This window comes from Mustela nivalis (assembly GCF_964662115.1).
Source record: "Mustela nivalis genome assembly, chromosome: 13".
NCBI classification, from domain to species: Eukaryota; Metazoa; Chordata; class Mammalia; order Carnivora; family Mustelidae; genus Mustela; species Mustela nivalis.
The window spans coordinates 63,957,030-63,972,883 of record NC_139032.1 but is presented as its reverse complement, the minus strand read 5'-3'; the positions used below and the strand labels follow the sequence as shown (position 1 = coordinate 63,972,883).

The following is a 15,854-nucleotide window of genomic DNA, read 5'->3' as shown; positions in this document are numbered from 1 at the left end:
TTGGTGTCAGCATAAAGTTGGAGTCTGATTTTTTGCTGTTCTTTCTTAACAGCACCAAATTTCCCCCCAAGCATACTGAATACTGGCATATATGAGAAGTTATAAAAAATTCCCTCGAGGAATGCAAATTGGGGTCCCATAGATACATTTGAATTCTGATTTGTAAAGATCTTGGGATCATAAATTTATTAGTTCATCTTAAAGGAAAGTGAGTGATCCATTTCCTACAGAAAAATTAAAAACATTAATAATAGTCACACATCCCTTACTCATTCACTTTCTTGTGCTTTCTCTAAAGATCCAACATCACTTCTAGAATATGGAGGCAAAAATGTACAAAAACAGTGACCTGGTTTCTTTATGTTTTGTTCAGGTTTGGTTTTGTAAGTACAGTTTTGAGTAAATCAGAACCAAAACTCAGGATTCTCACCAGAGGCTATTAAAATATTCTCCACAGAAAGGAGCAAACCGTAAAATGCTTACGGTTTCAGCAAAAGAATAAAATCCTTATCACCTCCTTTCCTACTTCCGACTCTCACTCTAGCATCTCCTGAACTTGAATGTCTCTATCTAAAAGACCGTCAAGCTTGAGGTTCCCAGACATACATAACTGTCCCAACAAATATTTAGTCTTCACTCTCTGGATTTATCAGCTCCCAGAAGAAGAAGAAAAAATCTAGAGAAAATCATCCATCTTCCAAGCCCCAAACTGGGTTCACTGCAGATACCTAAATATTTGAGGCAGACGTCTGAATGGCAAGGTCAGTTCTCTGCATCGTCCCATGTGAACCAACATGGACTTGTTTCTGCTGAGTTTATTTCAACAAGAAAGATAAATAAATAAGCATGTGCCAGCACCTGGCATGGACTAGGGAGAGGAGGAAGTGTTCACACTCCCACTCAGATGTTCCACCGTCAGGCAGCTGCTGGCACCTCTTCCTGCCTCCATGAGGAAGAAGAGAAGTGCCACCTTGGCATTCCTTGCTCCCACTCCCCGCCCCCCGCAGTGTGCAGCACCCTAGGGAAACTCTGCACTGCTCAGGGACCAGGTAGCGATTCGCAGGTTCCACACACCAGAGAGAGGCAATGATTCAGGGCAGGAAGAGGGTATCTGTCCTAATGCACTCAAATCGCTGCTAACCACACTGTTCGCATTTGAAGCTGTTGATCTGGGCTATTTTTAGATGGGAACTGCAGCCAGACTCTAAATCCAAGATCGCATCTCTGGGAATATGAACCCAATAAGAAGTGGGTAAGAGCAGCATAAATGGGGCGCCTGAGTGGCTCAGTCAGTTAAGCGTCTTTGGCTCAGGTCATGATGCCAGGGTCCTGGGATCGAGCTGGGATCAGGCTCTCTGCTCAGCAGGGAGCCTGCTTCTCCCTCTCTGTCTCCCACTCCCCCTGCTTGTGTTCTGTTCCCTCTGTCACTGTGTCTCTGTTAAATAAATAAAATCTTTTTAAAAAAGAACTGTATAAATGAGCAATCACGGCTACATGTGTTATTGATGAAGGCAGGCTTTTACTTCAGTGTCTATTCCCTTTTGAAGTCTGTGTGTGGAGTTAAGTCTAAGTGTGGAGTTAAATCTATATAAAGACATTTATGTATATGTTTCACAGCATAATACAAAAATGACAGCATCTGAAAAGTTGTCCTTACCAGCCTGAATGCTTCTGGGGTATGATGGATAAACTCAGCATTAAGCTTAACAAACAGGAAGGGGGTTGAAATAGGACTGGAAAACTGCATTGTCTTCAAGTGCGATTATCCATCAACATGAGTGCCTGCTGATAGCATGTGCAGGGAAGAGAAATGCTAAATGATCCTGTGAGCTCAAATCTGTTTAAATAAAGTACACATTTGGAAGCTGGGGAGGGAGAAGCTATGAAGCCAAGCTGTATTTATTTTGAAGTATTGGTATGTGAGAGAATAAATTCCATTTCTCTACTATAAAGGCTTTCGAATATTTGGATGCCCTTCTAAATGTCTCCTTAACAGTGGTAGGTCAGGGTGGTGAATGCCTCCGATGACATGGTTGCAGAGACTCATACATCAGCAATGCTCTGTGGTGAGAGTCAGAAAACCATACTGTACAGTCTTTACAATTGTGCAATTAAGGTTTTACCACCTGATATCTGAAAGTTTCACTAAGTAATTGACATTGCTTCAGTTTCATCTATTTTATCAAAATAAGTAAAATCTACAAAATGCCAGACTAGCACCAACAGAATATTGTCAAACTATATCAAATTACATTGATAATTTATCATTATTTGGGTATAAAACCAGGTATTAGCAGAAAAATATTGTCCTCCAAATTTTCGTACAATCTCAAAAATAGTTTTTATTAAAAGCACTGACTGCTCAATACAGGTTCTTATAAATGCATCAATTATACAGGAGATCTAGTATGTATAAGCCAAGAATTAGTAGCATTACTGAACCAAGAAAATAGAAAAACTGAGTTACAAAACTATTGTATCAGATGTTCTTTTTTAAAGAAGATTTTATTTTATTTTTTATTTAAGAGAGAGAAAGAGAGAGAGAATATGAGCAGCAGAGAGAGAGGGAAAGAGAATCTGAAGCAGACTCCAAGCACAGAGCCTGGCACAGGGCTATTTCCACGAGGCTGAGATCATAACCTGAGTTGAAACGAAGAGGTAGTCGCTTAACTGACTGAGCCACCCAGGTACCCCTCATTCATTCATTTTAAGTAACAGTGATACCTGTTCTTTGAAGAGCATTCAGGAAATACAGATTTTAAAAAGGAGAAAATAAAATTCATCTATTATCCCATCATTATAGCACACTTCAGATATTTGAGTCACGCTACACACACTTTTGGGGAGGCACCACTTAACAATATAGCACGAATATTCTCTCTTCACATGATTTTTACTAGTGCACTGGAATTTGTCTACCCCACCTTCTGAGGCTGATCACTTATATATCACATTTAGATCTTCACAATTGTTAACAATACCAAAAGAACATCTTAAGACCAAGGCTTTTCAGATATACATAATTATTTCCATAAAATTAATTCAGCTTTATTGTTGGATCAAAAAGCATACGGATTTTAAAGGTTTTTTTGTTTGTTTGTTTGTTTGTTGTTTTTTGTTTTTTAGGAAAGGAAGGGGAAAATGAATGGGGAGAAATCAGATGGAGAGACAAACTGAGACTATGAGCTCTGGGCATCAAACTGAGGGTTTTGGGGAGTGATGGGTGTCTACCCCACTTTCTGAGGCTGATCACTTATATATCACATTTAGATCTTTTTTTTTTGGCATTGTTATCTTTATTGCAGTTCTGCCTTTAGATCTTTAATAATTTTCTAGTATATTTAGGTGCTCTAATATTGGGTGAGTCCAGTGATGGGTATTAAGGAGGGGACAGATTGCATGGAGCACTGGGTATTATGTGCAAACAAGGAATCATGGAACACTGTATCAAAAACTAATGAGGTACTGTATGGTGACTAACATAACATAATAATAAAAATTATAACAAAAAATAAGTAAATAAAACATTTTTAATCACAGAAGTAACTCATAAGCATAGTCTATAAAAAAGGGCAAATGACACATTATATGTTAATAAAAATGATTAATTAAAAATTTTTTAAAAAGTAAGTCTCTTTTTCCTTCTACCTCTACCTCAGCTTAAAGTCCAGTCTTTATATGTGACCCCTGTTAATAATACCTTTTTTATTCTTCTGGAAGTTTTCTATGCATAGACAGGCATATATGCAATTTATATATGTATCCTGCACATTTATACAAGTGCCAGCATGCTATATCTCAACAATATATCTTGGAGATTCTTCAACATCAGTACATCTATCTCTATCCCAATGTTTTAAATTATTTAAGTAGATTCGATTGTGTGCATATATCAGAACTTATGCAAATGGCCTACTATTGCTGGATTGTAGGTTTCACCCATTTTTGATATTATAAACAATGATATAATGTTCTACATGTTTTTCAAACTTCCATAAACATATTGGTATAAAGGGAATATGCTAAGTAAATGGATATATGCCTTTTAATTTTGTTAGATATTACCATATTGTATTCTAAGTGGTTACATTTATTTGTATTTCTTAACCAGGGTAGTATGTAACTTTTTAATCCTTGACACTATGAAATTTAAACATTGTATTCTTTTTGTTATTTTTATTTGTATTTCTTTTATAATGAGTGAGTCTAATCACCTACTCAATTCAAATTCAAATCTTCAAGTGAATCATCATATAAATTCTGAAGACTGGGGGAAATCTTACCCCTGTTACTCTTCAACTGATTTACTAAGTAAAAATCCATTTTGTGATTTATAGCCTTCATGTCACATTTATATTCTCTTGCTTTTATAGACGAAAATTTAAAACATTAGCAAGAGCTGTTCTGCTTTGGTGTTATTAACCATGGCCAGGCTATTTACATGTTTGGGATACTTTACTGGGATCATTTTTTTTTTTTAAGATTTTATTTATTTATTTGACAGACAGAAATCACAAGTACGCAGAGAGGCAGGCAGAGAGAGAGAGAGAGGAAGGGAAGAAGTCTCCCTGCTGAGCAGGGAGCCCGATGCGGGGCTCGATCCCAGGACCCTGAGACCATGACTTGAGCCGAAGGCAGAGGCTTAACCCACTGAGCCACTCAGGTGCCCCCAGGATCATTATTGAATGTAAAGTCTTCCCACCTTTCCCACCCAAAGCAGAGTCAGTCACTCAGAGCCACATAATGAGCTACTTGTATGTGCCAAGAATTCAAAATAACTTTGAATGTGCTGAGTCATGAATAAACCACGTAGTGGCAGATATTACATATGGTTCATTAATTATGATTAAAATTCATTAAAATATAGAGTAGTACTCAAATTTTCAAAACCATATTTTTAAAAAATTAGAATATAGCCAAAAACATCAACAGTATTATCTCTAAGTAGTAGGATTGCAGATTACCAAATTATCTTGCCTTTTTTTTTTTTCTGTGGGAATGGTATAAAATCTACACCAAGTGCTTTGTGCTACCTGCTACCTATATCCCCTGGAAAACATACTAGGATGATTTTGTAAAATTCATAACAATAATAACTATTCAGTCATAGAGTGTATTTGGCTACTTTCTAGGCCAGTAAGAATGTGCTCAAGACAGAGGTATAGGGCACTGCCCTGGCTCTCTCGGATCCCACAGTTTTGGAGGTACACAAAAAATGACTGGCAATGCCGGAAAGAGAAGAGAAGTTAATGCAACGACCATCTCCCTGGGGAAGTGTAAGTCTTAGTTTCTTAACTGCAGAATGATGGGAGTTAAACTCAAGCAGATGAGAAGTTCTCTAACTTTTTTGTTTCAGGATCTAATTATACCCTTAAAAGTCACTGATCACCCAGAAGAGTGTTTGCTTATATGGGTTGTATCAATCAATCTTTACTGTATTAGTCATAAACTGAGACATTTTAAAAATATTTATTAATTCAAGGACAACATTACTAAACCCACTGCAGGCTAACATCAAAAAAACCACTTTATGAAAAATAACAGTATTTTCTAAAACAGATAGCAATTATAAAAAGAGTAGCGTTCTTACACTTTGCCTATCTTTATCATGTCTAGTAAATAGAAGACAGCTGGATTTTCCTGTCTACTTCTACATTCAATCTGTTGCAGTAACACATGTTGCATACCCTCTGGGAAACTCACTGTACACAAGTGAGAAAGGAAGAATGACGAGAAAGCTATCTTCTTAGTATTACTATGAAAATAATTTTGCAATAGTCTTACAGATCCATGAACTACACTTGGAAGTTCTCTCTAAACTACATGATATCTAAGGTCTCATTCAATTCTGACATGTTATGAATGTCTGATTCTCTCCACTAAAAAAAAAAAAATCATACCAGAATGGAAAACACAAAAGAACACAGCAAACGAATGTCTAACAGGGAAGACATAGCAGAAATAGGAAAGAGTTCTCTAAGCTTTGGACTGCCAGAATTTGTTCTGGCCTTCCATGAGAAAAAGAAAATTTAAACAACGATTTTAAGATTTAAAAGAATTTCTTTAAAAAAAAAATTTCTTAGCAGGAATTCATTTGTGTCATTAGATTGCATAGAAACATCACTTTGGAAGTTTCAAGAACTCATAAGTTTCTCAGAGAATTCTTATTTTCAATTTATCAGACATATTATTTTATTTTTGCATAGGTGACAAATCTCCAGTTTAGTGGCCAAGTAAGATTTAGTTTTATTCGACATGTTTCCATGGGTGGGATAGGGTGTATAAAAGGCAGAAGAAAATTTTCATTAGACCTAATATTTGAACTAGAGGCATGAATTTTTTGTGTGCGTGTCTGTGTATGTATGCACATGTGTGTATGCATGTGTATAGAAATATGAATATTTGGGTTTTATTTATAGTGCACATTTAGTCATTTCATAAAAAGGTGAGCTCTCCCTCTAGACTAGCAAATGATCCTAGTGTTCTGGTATTTCCTTTATGGCTGGAATTTCTAATAAAGGAATTCTAGTCTCTAGGAGGGTTTTTAGACATGGGTAAAATTGAATATATTAGCGATAGGTTGAAATGAATACATTTTATATTTCCTGATCTTTGCCTAGGTTAAAAATAACAGGAAGTGGCGGGGGGGGGGGAGGTTGGGGGAACCAGGTAGTGGATATTAGAGAGAGCACGGATTGCATGGAGCACTGGGTGTGGTGCAAAATAATGAATACTGTTATGCTGAAAATAAATTTAAAAAAATTTAAAAAAAATAACAGGAAGGCCCTAAAAAACTGACTACATAACCCAAATGCAGGTATGAAGAAGCACATTCATTTAATGCATCTGTGATTAATAATAGTGAGTTTTACTTCATTTCTTATATGAATTTACATCAGAGAACTGTCTGTTTACACAGTGGGATGAACTCATTAATCCGTATTAAATAAGTAGATTCTAACAAAATACTCTATAAAAAGCTTTCATATGTGACATGGCAAGGGCAGAAAGGGGGCAGGAAGTATGCTTATATCCATTTTCCCAACGGACAGTATATTTGAAATAAACTTTAAAGCTTTAAAAAGGCATTTAAAAAGCTCCAGGCTTTAAAGATACATTCTGATTTCTTAAGCCAAAATGATGTCTTGCAGAATAAACACATCTTTGACATAGAGTTCATTGCCAGTCTCTACCTTTTATTAGGAAAAACAATACTGGGGCGCCTGGGTGGCTCAGTGGGTTAAGCCGCTGCCTTCGGCTCAGGTCATGATCTCAGAGTCCTGGGATCAAGTCCCGCATCGGGCTCTCTGCTCAGTGGAGAGCCTGCTTCCCTCTCTCTCTCTCTTTGGCTGCCTCTCTGTCTACTTGTGATTTCTCTCTGTCAAATTAATAAATAAAATCTTTAAAAAAAAAAAAAAAGGAAAAACAATACTTACTTTATCTATCTAATTTATATATTTGATTCAGTTTACTCATCAGTAAAATGGGGGTAAAATGAATAGCACCCACCAACCTCAACAGGACTATTTGAGGGTTAATTAAACAATACATGAAAATTTTTGAGCATAGGGGCGCCGGGGTGGCTCAGTGGATTAAAGCCTCTGCCTTCGGCTCAGGTCATGATCCCAGGGTCCTGGGATGGAGCCCTGCATCAGTCTCTCCGCTCAGTGAGGAGCCTGCTTCCCTTCCTCTCTCTCCGCCTGCCTCTCTGCCTGCTTGTGATCTCTGTCTGTCAAAATAAATAAATAAAATCTTTATTAAAAAAAAAGATTTTTTTTTTAGCATAGTTCCTAGCTTAAACTAAGTTCTCTATAAATGAATGTTGCAAGAATGATAATGATGGTTCTCATTTTAAAATGTTTCTTGGAATACAGAGCCACACAACACAGATACAAGGGAATTTGATGCATGACTGAGCTAACACTACAGATCAACAGGAAAGGATGGCCTTTCCCCAAACTGGCATAGGGACAGCTGATTATCCCTAGAAAAAACAAATTTGCTCCATCTCCTCTCATACACCAAAACTAATTTCAAGTAGATTACAAACTAAAACACAAATGGCAACATTCTATAGCTTTTAGAAGACAATATAGGAGGACATTTTGTGAGCCCAGGGTAGTAAATTACTTCTTAAATAAGACACAAAAACAGTTAACCATCAAAGGAAATTATTACATTTGCCCACAGTAAAAACAAAAACTTCTTCCAACATAAACAAACACAGAAACTCAGATTGTAACTTGGGAGAGGATATTTGCCACACATATAACACAATTCATTAGTATCCAGATACTTTAAAGAATACTAAGAAAACAATAAGAAAAAAAACAATCAAGTTGAAAAATAGGCAAAAGACATGACTGGGCACTTCAGAGTGGGGAATCCAAATAGTAGGAAAGTATATTAAATAATAATTTAATCTTTTGTAAATGCGGGAAAACTCAAATCTAAACCATAGCATAATACCATTTTACAACCACCAGACTGGCAAATATTTAAAAGGTTAACCATATCAAATGTTGGCCAGGAAATGCAATCAGAAAACTCACATGCTCCTAGTGGGTATATAAATTCATTTTATCCACTGAAGACAATAGACATAAGATATAAAACTGAAGATATAAATTACTTATAACTTAAAATCTTCCCTTAAACTCTTTCACGTTTACATAAGAACACACGTACACAGAAATGTTTATAATAACAAAGAAATGAAAACAGGGGTTGAGTCCCACATCGGGCTCCCTGATGAGCAGGGAGCCTGCTTCTCTCTCTCCCTCTGCCTGCTGCTCCCCCTGCTTGTGTGCTCTCTCTCTCTCTCTCAAATAAATAAATAAAATCTTAAAAAAAAAATGAAAGCAAAGCAATGGAATAATAAATAGCATTGAAGACGGGGTGAATGTTAGCTATACAGAGCAATATGGAGCATAAGAAAATTACAGGAACACCACAGTCAGAAGAAATAAAATCTAAAAATATGTAGAATATAATTCCATTTATATCAAGTTCAAACACAGGTAAAATTAGTTTATGGCTATTGGACTTCACTGACATTAATCCTTTTCTAAAGAAAGGACAAACAGTGGCTTAAACCTGGTAGCATCCTAATGTTGGCCATCATTAATGATGTCCAGAGCAGCTACAAGATGCTTGTCTGTTCAGTTCTTCATAGTTTCTGTACTGTCCCTTACAGTTTATAAAGTACCTTTACATGAAGTGATCTTCACAACATCATACCTCTTTATAGATGACTAACAAGAGGCTAGAAACGTGACATGAATCAGGCTCACAGAGCCATCTGAGTGGCTGAGTATCCTTCAGACTCTGTCTTCTAACTCTGAAGTCCCCTTTACTAAGCTGCCAGAATCTTAGTTTGACAAAGGGATTTGCCATCCACAAATAGGGGATGAGGCCCTTACACTGGAAGCAATGACAGTCCCAGTTCTCTTCCAACACCACTGGCTCAGGAGACCCACTAGTTCTCATCAGAGCTAAATACGTAGATCTAGTCCTGTGGTGCATAGTGGGGAAGGCTGCACTCTGACCCAGAGAAGCCCTGAGAACAATCTTTAGACCAAAGCCATCTGGGAACATTTTCAGTAAGCATGAGTGTTAGGGCAGTATTCCCCGGAGGTCCTGATTCTCTTTCCCTATGTCAAAGAAACAGAAACGCATATCATTACAACAGTTTATTTCTCAGGCTAACAGACAAATGTGCAATTGTCTCTGGGATATTTTGAGCCTGTCTCCCAGATTTTAGGACCTTTCAGAGACAGAAAGGACCTTGGGGTCTCCAAAGTAAATAACAGGTATGCTTAATTATTTAGAGTTAATTTATAGCATGGGTAAGATTAAAAAAAAAAAAAGTGTTAGGGGAAACTGCATTACAATGACCTTGGCTTTTATTTTCCCTAAACAAAGAACTACTTCTTTTGGTGTCATCTTTATCTGAAGGCTGATCAAATTTCCCACTCTGTCCCTGGCAGTTCTGGTCTATTCCTGCTATTCTGCCATAATTACTAATCGTGCCTGCCTTCCCAGTCAAAGAGGCCCAAATTGGACAATAAATTAATCACACTATTTATCCAAGACCATCATTTACATGTGTCTTTATGTCACTCAACAACCACCTACTGAACACCTACCGTGTACCAGAATCTATGTTATAGGTCAGGACTACAAAGTGGGAAAGACCCTTGCAAGATATTTACAATCTAAGGCAACCCATAATCCATGAATGGAACAATCAATTGAATTAATCATTCATTCATTGAAGCAACTGGTCTTCTTTAACAAAGTTTATTAGCTTCACCTAAAACCTGGGAATACCGTGCTATGTAGATGAAAACGGTTCCTACCTTCATGAAGTTTAGAAGTTTTGAGACTAATGGAAAAGATAGACAATTACATGAAAATAACTAGAAATGTGGTAAATGGGAAAGCGTAGTATTCTGTAAACAGCCCTGAAGAGGTGATGGTAGAATTCTCTTTTGGGAGAATATTGCTGTTGTATTTAGAAATACTTTTTTTCTTTAAAGATTTTATTTATTCATTTGACAGAGATCACAAGTAGGCAGAGAGGCAGGCAAGGAGAGAGGAAGAAGCAGGCTCCCTGCTGAGCAGAGAGCCGGGTGCGGGGCTCAATCCCAGGACCCTGGAGCCATGACCTGAGCCAAAGGCAGAGGCTTTAAACCCTCTGAGTCACCCAGGCGCCCCTAGAAATACTTTTTATAGGGATTCTAGCCTGGCTTTAATGGAAGTTTTAAAAAAGAGGAGCTATTCGTTGTAGTGTACCTTTGTATAAGGGTTGTCTTTCTTGGGTTCATGGATTTATTCTTTAAATATATCCCAAGAAATGGTTATTGAGCATCAGCCTCTAGATATAGAATGGTGAAGGATGCAAAAAGAAATCTTTGCCCATAATGAGCTTACAGTCTTGTGTAGGGTTTAAGCTACCTGGTTGATGAATACCTAAAGGGTCTACAGATTTATTCTTTCATTCATCTGCTTATTCAACAAGATAGTCACACACTGGGTAAATGTCTAACAGGAAACTTTAAGAAAAGTTACATCTGATGCCCAATTGTTAGTGTTTGTTTTGTTTTGTTTTGTTTTTTTCCCTTTCTCCCTCTTGAATTACATCAAGTTATCCTCAGATCCTCACTAAGTATGTCAACCACTGTCCAGGGCTGGGTTTGAATCTGCATCTGGACTCAGAGGTAACATATGGCAACACAGACTCAGAAGTATTTATAGCAGTCAGATTTTTTTTGTTTTGTTTTTGTTTTTTAAGATTTTATTTATTTATTTGACAGAGAGAGATCACAAGTAGGCAGAGATGCAGGCAGAGAGAGGAAGGGAAGCAGGCTCCCTGCTGAGCAGAGAGCCCGATGCGGGGCTTGATCCCAGGACCCTGAGATCATGACCTGAGCTGAAGGCAGAGGCTTTAACCCACTGAGCCACCCAGGCGCCCCTAGCAGTCAGATGTTTGCAGAGGGGCCCTGAGTTTCCTTTAGGAAATACTTAGTATTAAGATACTACATAAAAGAGTGATCTCACGGGTCTGAAAAATCTAAGGATACTCAAATTTTATAAATATATAAAAATATAATTATTATATTATAATGATTATTAATTATATACTAAATATATATATATATATATATATATATATATATATATATATGATTTATTTATTTGAGACACAGAGAGAGAGAGAGGAGGGGCAGAGAAAGAGAGACTCCCAAGTAGACTCCCTGATGAATGCAGAACCCATGGTGAGGCTTTATCTCAGGACTCTGAAATCATGACCTGAGCCAAAATCAAGGGTAGGACACCTAACTAACTAAGCTACCCAGGTGCCCCTCAAATTATATTTTGATGGGAGAGATGCATGACATTATAGAAGTAATCACTGAAGCATTAACCCAATCTAAATGCATGCACATTTTTCCTCAGAAGAGTCTTAACTTTGATAAATCTTCAAAGGAGTTCATGACTGCCATCACCATCTCACACCATACAAAAAAAAAAAAGTCAAGAACCATTGGTAAAGAATTAAACACACACACACACACACACACACACACACACACAACTATAACACAAATCAGTAACTATTATAATAAAGGAATGCATGAAGTTCCAGCTGCAAGCAAGGCAAGACACAAGTGGTGATGGATAAGAGAATGTGTATTTCTTAAGGTTTCGCTTACTTCAATGTATTTTTTTGTACACACAGTATTGCATAGGGCCTCAAAATACAGGTTTGAGGATCAGGCAGACCTGTGTTTAAATCTTCCTTTACCACTATTTAGCCATGTGAATTGGCTAAATTTGGGTGAATTACTTTGCATCACTAAACACAATACTCTTGGCTATAAAATGGGGAAATAATGGTCTTCACTGGGCTTTAGCAGTGTCCCTGTAGTCCTAATAGTGTGATTCTAATTCTAAGGGTTAAATGATAAAGAACTTAGAAAAGCATCTACTATTCAAAGTGCTCAATAAACGTGAGCTACCATTACAACCACACACACACACACAGAGAACAGAGTAAATTATTTCTAACAATCTGTCTTAGCATTTATCCCATAGATTATTGGAATATAACTCCTTAAAATTCCTTAATGCTAGCATATAAAAATGCGTGCTCCAAATTCATTCCCATAATAATCGTAGTATTTCTGGGGATTGGAAGTAATGAAGTATTTCAACCCGATGAGCTGAGTGGAGCGTGAAGAGTTGAGAGTGGAAAATTTCTACAGGGTGAGCAGTTCAAATACTACCTAGAAAATGCCATCCTGGGTTTTTTTTTTTTTTTCCCACAAATAAAAAGAAAATAAGTGATTAAAAGGTAAACCTAATTTTTATTCCCTTCTTAGGTCCCGCCTTCATCCTTCCTGGTCCCCTTAGCCTGCCATGGTTTGGAGGTGAGAATGGTTTTGCACTGCAAAACGGTCACTGTCACCACAGAGGTGAGATCTCACCTCACTTTCCATGCGCACCGTGCATGAAGCTGGATTTCTTTACCTTTCTACCTTGCTGGGTCCTCAATTTCTTCAGCGATCCATTTAATAACCCACTTTTTGCAAATCTATTTTTAGATATTGCACATATGAAAAATACCTACAATGTGACTGTTGTAAAGGAAGGAAAGAGGCACTCTGCCCAGGTGTGGTAACAGGGAGAGGAGGCATCAGCCACATTTTCCCCAGCGTAACTCTCTTATTTTCCTGCACTGTTCTGAGAAAGAAATAATCACCAGTCCCAGTGACTGGGTCAAAGAAACAATTTATTATGGGTCATGAGTGGGAGATGCTCGTTCTATTCTGTGCACCCAGGCTCTGCAACTGTGTCAAGGGAAATGGGGGAGGGGGGTACTTTCTGGGTATTTGCATTTATTGCTGCTTCATTTTTCCCCCCCATCAGAACTACTTTCTCTTGACTGTGTAATATATGTCAGAAATCAGAAAACCAAATCCTTATTCTTAGTCAATATTTAGGCCATAAATGTCTACTTAGCAGCCCATCACAAGGTCACAGACAAAAAGAGAAGCGAATGCAAAGGGCATCAGTCTGGGAGGGACTTCAGAGGATCTAATTCAACTTCCTCCTCATGATAGTTTTCACAGGGGTTTGACTGTTGCTGTTAAAGGTTTTCCGTTTGTTTGACTACCTACTCTGTCCTACGCATTATGTTAAGCACTCTGCGGCTTATCTCTTTTAATACTTACAAGAAATCCCAAAGCTACTACTGTTAGACTCATTTTATAGGAAACTGAGGCTTGGAGAAATTAAGTAATTTGCCCAGGGCCAAAGAACTAGTGAACAATGCCTTTAGGGTTTTAACCCATGGCCGAGAAATGCAGATTCTGCCTTGGAGCAAGTATGGTCAAGAAGGTTTTTAAACCCTCATTCACAGGCAAAACAGAAACTACCAAACTTCTGTTGTCTCATCATCAAGATTGTCTTCTCCTGTCTCATATTTAAAAACTGCCTAGAGACTCAAGTTCATGAGCCAAGGCCACAGAAGTACCCAGTGGCACAGCCAGGATGGAACGCAGGACTCCCTCTTGAATCACACTCCATTCAGGACCATCTGTTAATCATTCAAGTTAAGTTGATTTTCCCCTACTTTAGAAGGGACGCGCGGTGTCCTGAGGTCTCGTGCTTCTGTATCCCCCTCCCTTTCTGATGGTTCCACCTAACTGCCCTTCGTTTGAGTCTCTTCTTCTGCCCATTTCTCAAATGTTGATCCCTGGGGTTCTTCCTCCTTAACCTCTGTGCTCATCCCTCTTCTCACCCAAATCTGCCTCATTACCTTGAGTGTAGTAATCACTGACCAGTCATCTCCAAATTTCTGTCTGAGGTTTGAACTGTCCCTAGAGCTCCAGACCCAAATACAACAATCCCCTTCTGAATGTTTAGGGAGTGCCTAAACGGATGGTGTCCAATACCAAGTTCTTCCTCTTAATCCTTCCTCCTCTTCTACCCAGTCTCTCGCAGTCGTTCCATCTGATGCTCATGACCTACCAGTGCACAGGTCCACAAGTCCTGTCGGTATTTATCCCCTCAAATAGCTTCTGTTTGTCCCTTACTTTCCACTGCATTTGTTACGGTATAAGATCTCACCATCGGTCATACATAGATATGTATGATTATGTATCTATGTATGTATCTATGTATGACTAGATACATATGACTATGTATGACTAGATACATACTATGTATCTATGTACATAGTATGTATCTAGTCATACATAGATATGCCTATCATAGTCATACATACGTACATAGATAGTCATAGATGTATGACTACGTATGACTATGTCATACATAGCTTATGTATGTCATACTATGTCATACTATGTCATACATAGATATAACTATGTATACTATGTCATACATAGATAGTCATACATAGATCATACATAGATACATAGATCTACATATACATAGACCTATGTATACATAGATAGTCATATACTAGGTAATGCCCAGTGTTACCACACCTGGGTCAGAGATGACATACTACATAGTATGACATAGATCTAGTCATACATAGATCTACATACATAGATACACAGATACATAGATACCACCATAGCAGTCATGCACAGATGCTGCAGTAGACTTCTGCTCCATTTGTGACCTATCTTCCACTCAGTCTTCAGAGGGATATCTCTAAATATACACTGATCACATTCATTCCCTGCTTTAAACCATGTATTGATTCTCTATCCTGACTGGGAGAGAGAGGAAAAAAACGAAAAGCACCACCGTGTTCTGTATCATGGCCCAGAAGCGTCACCACGATCTTGCTCTCTCAGAACACTCCAGCCTCAACCCTCTGCTCCCACTTCATATTCTATTCTAGAAATCCCAAACTACTTGTGGTTCTCCAAACATGTCAAACCATTTAATATTTTATGTTTTTGCCTATTCTGGATCCTCTTATAGAAATACATCCTCCATCGACCTCTTCCTGTCATCCCAGAATGCTCCTCAACAGCTTTCAAACAGACCTCACACATCATCTCTTCCATCCACATGTCCTCCTCTGGGAGCCTCTCTTCTGTTCCTGATGCACTATTGTTGCTTGTGCATCCTTGTTCCTTGTACACTCATTTCTTTGTATCCCACAATGTATGGTAATTATTTGTATAGATGTCTATGTAGTCCTATAGACAATGAGTCCCTTTAGGTATAAAACACATACACATCTTTTAGATGTTTTATCTGCTCAGGTGGTGCTCACACTCATTCAGCAATTCCACATACCCTCAGATTTTATGCATGCTTGTTCAGTTATTTTCACAAAGATCCGATTCACTGACATCCTACACACA

The 15,854-nt window shown here is 37.9% G+C and overlaps 1 protein-coding gene across 1 annotated transcript in view; it reads right to left on the bottom strand.

Moving 5' to 3' along the window:
* The window catches only part of PLPPR1 (phospholipid phosphatase related 1), a 254,231-nt gene that overhangs the window by 170,672 nt on the left and 67,705 nt on the right, over positions 1-15,854 (bottom strand). The gene's annotated exons all lie outside the window — the stretch shown is intronic.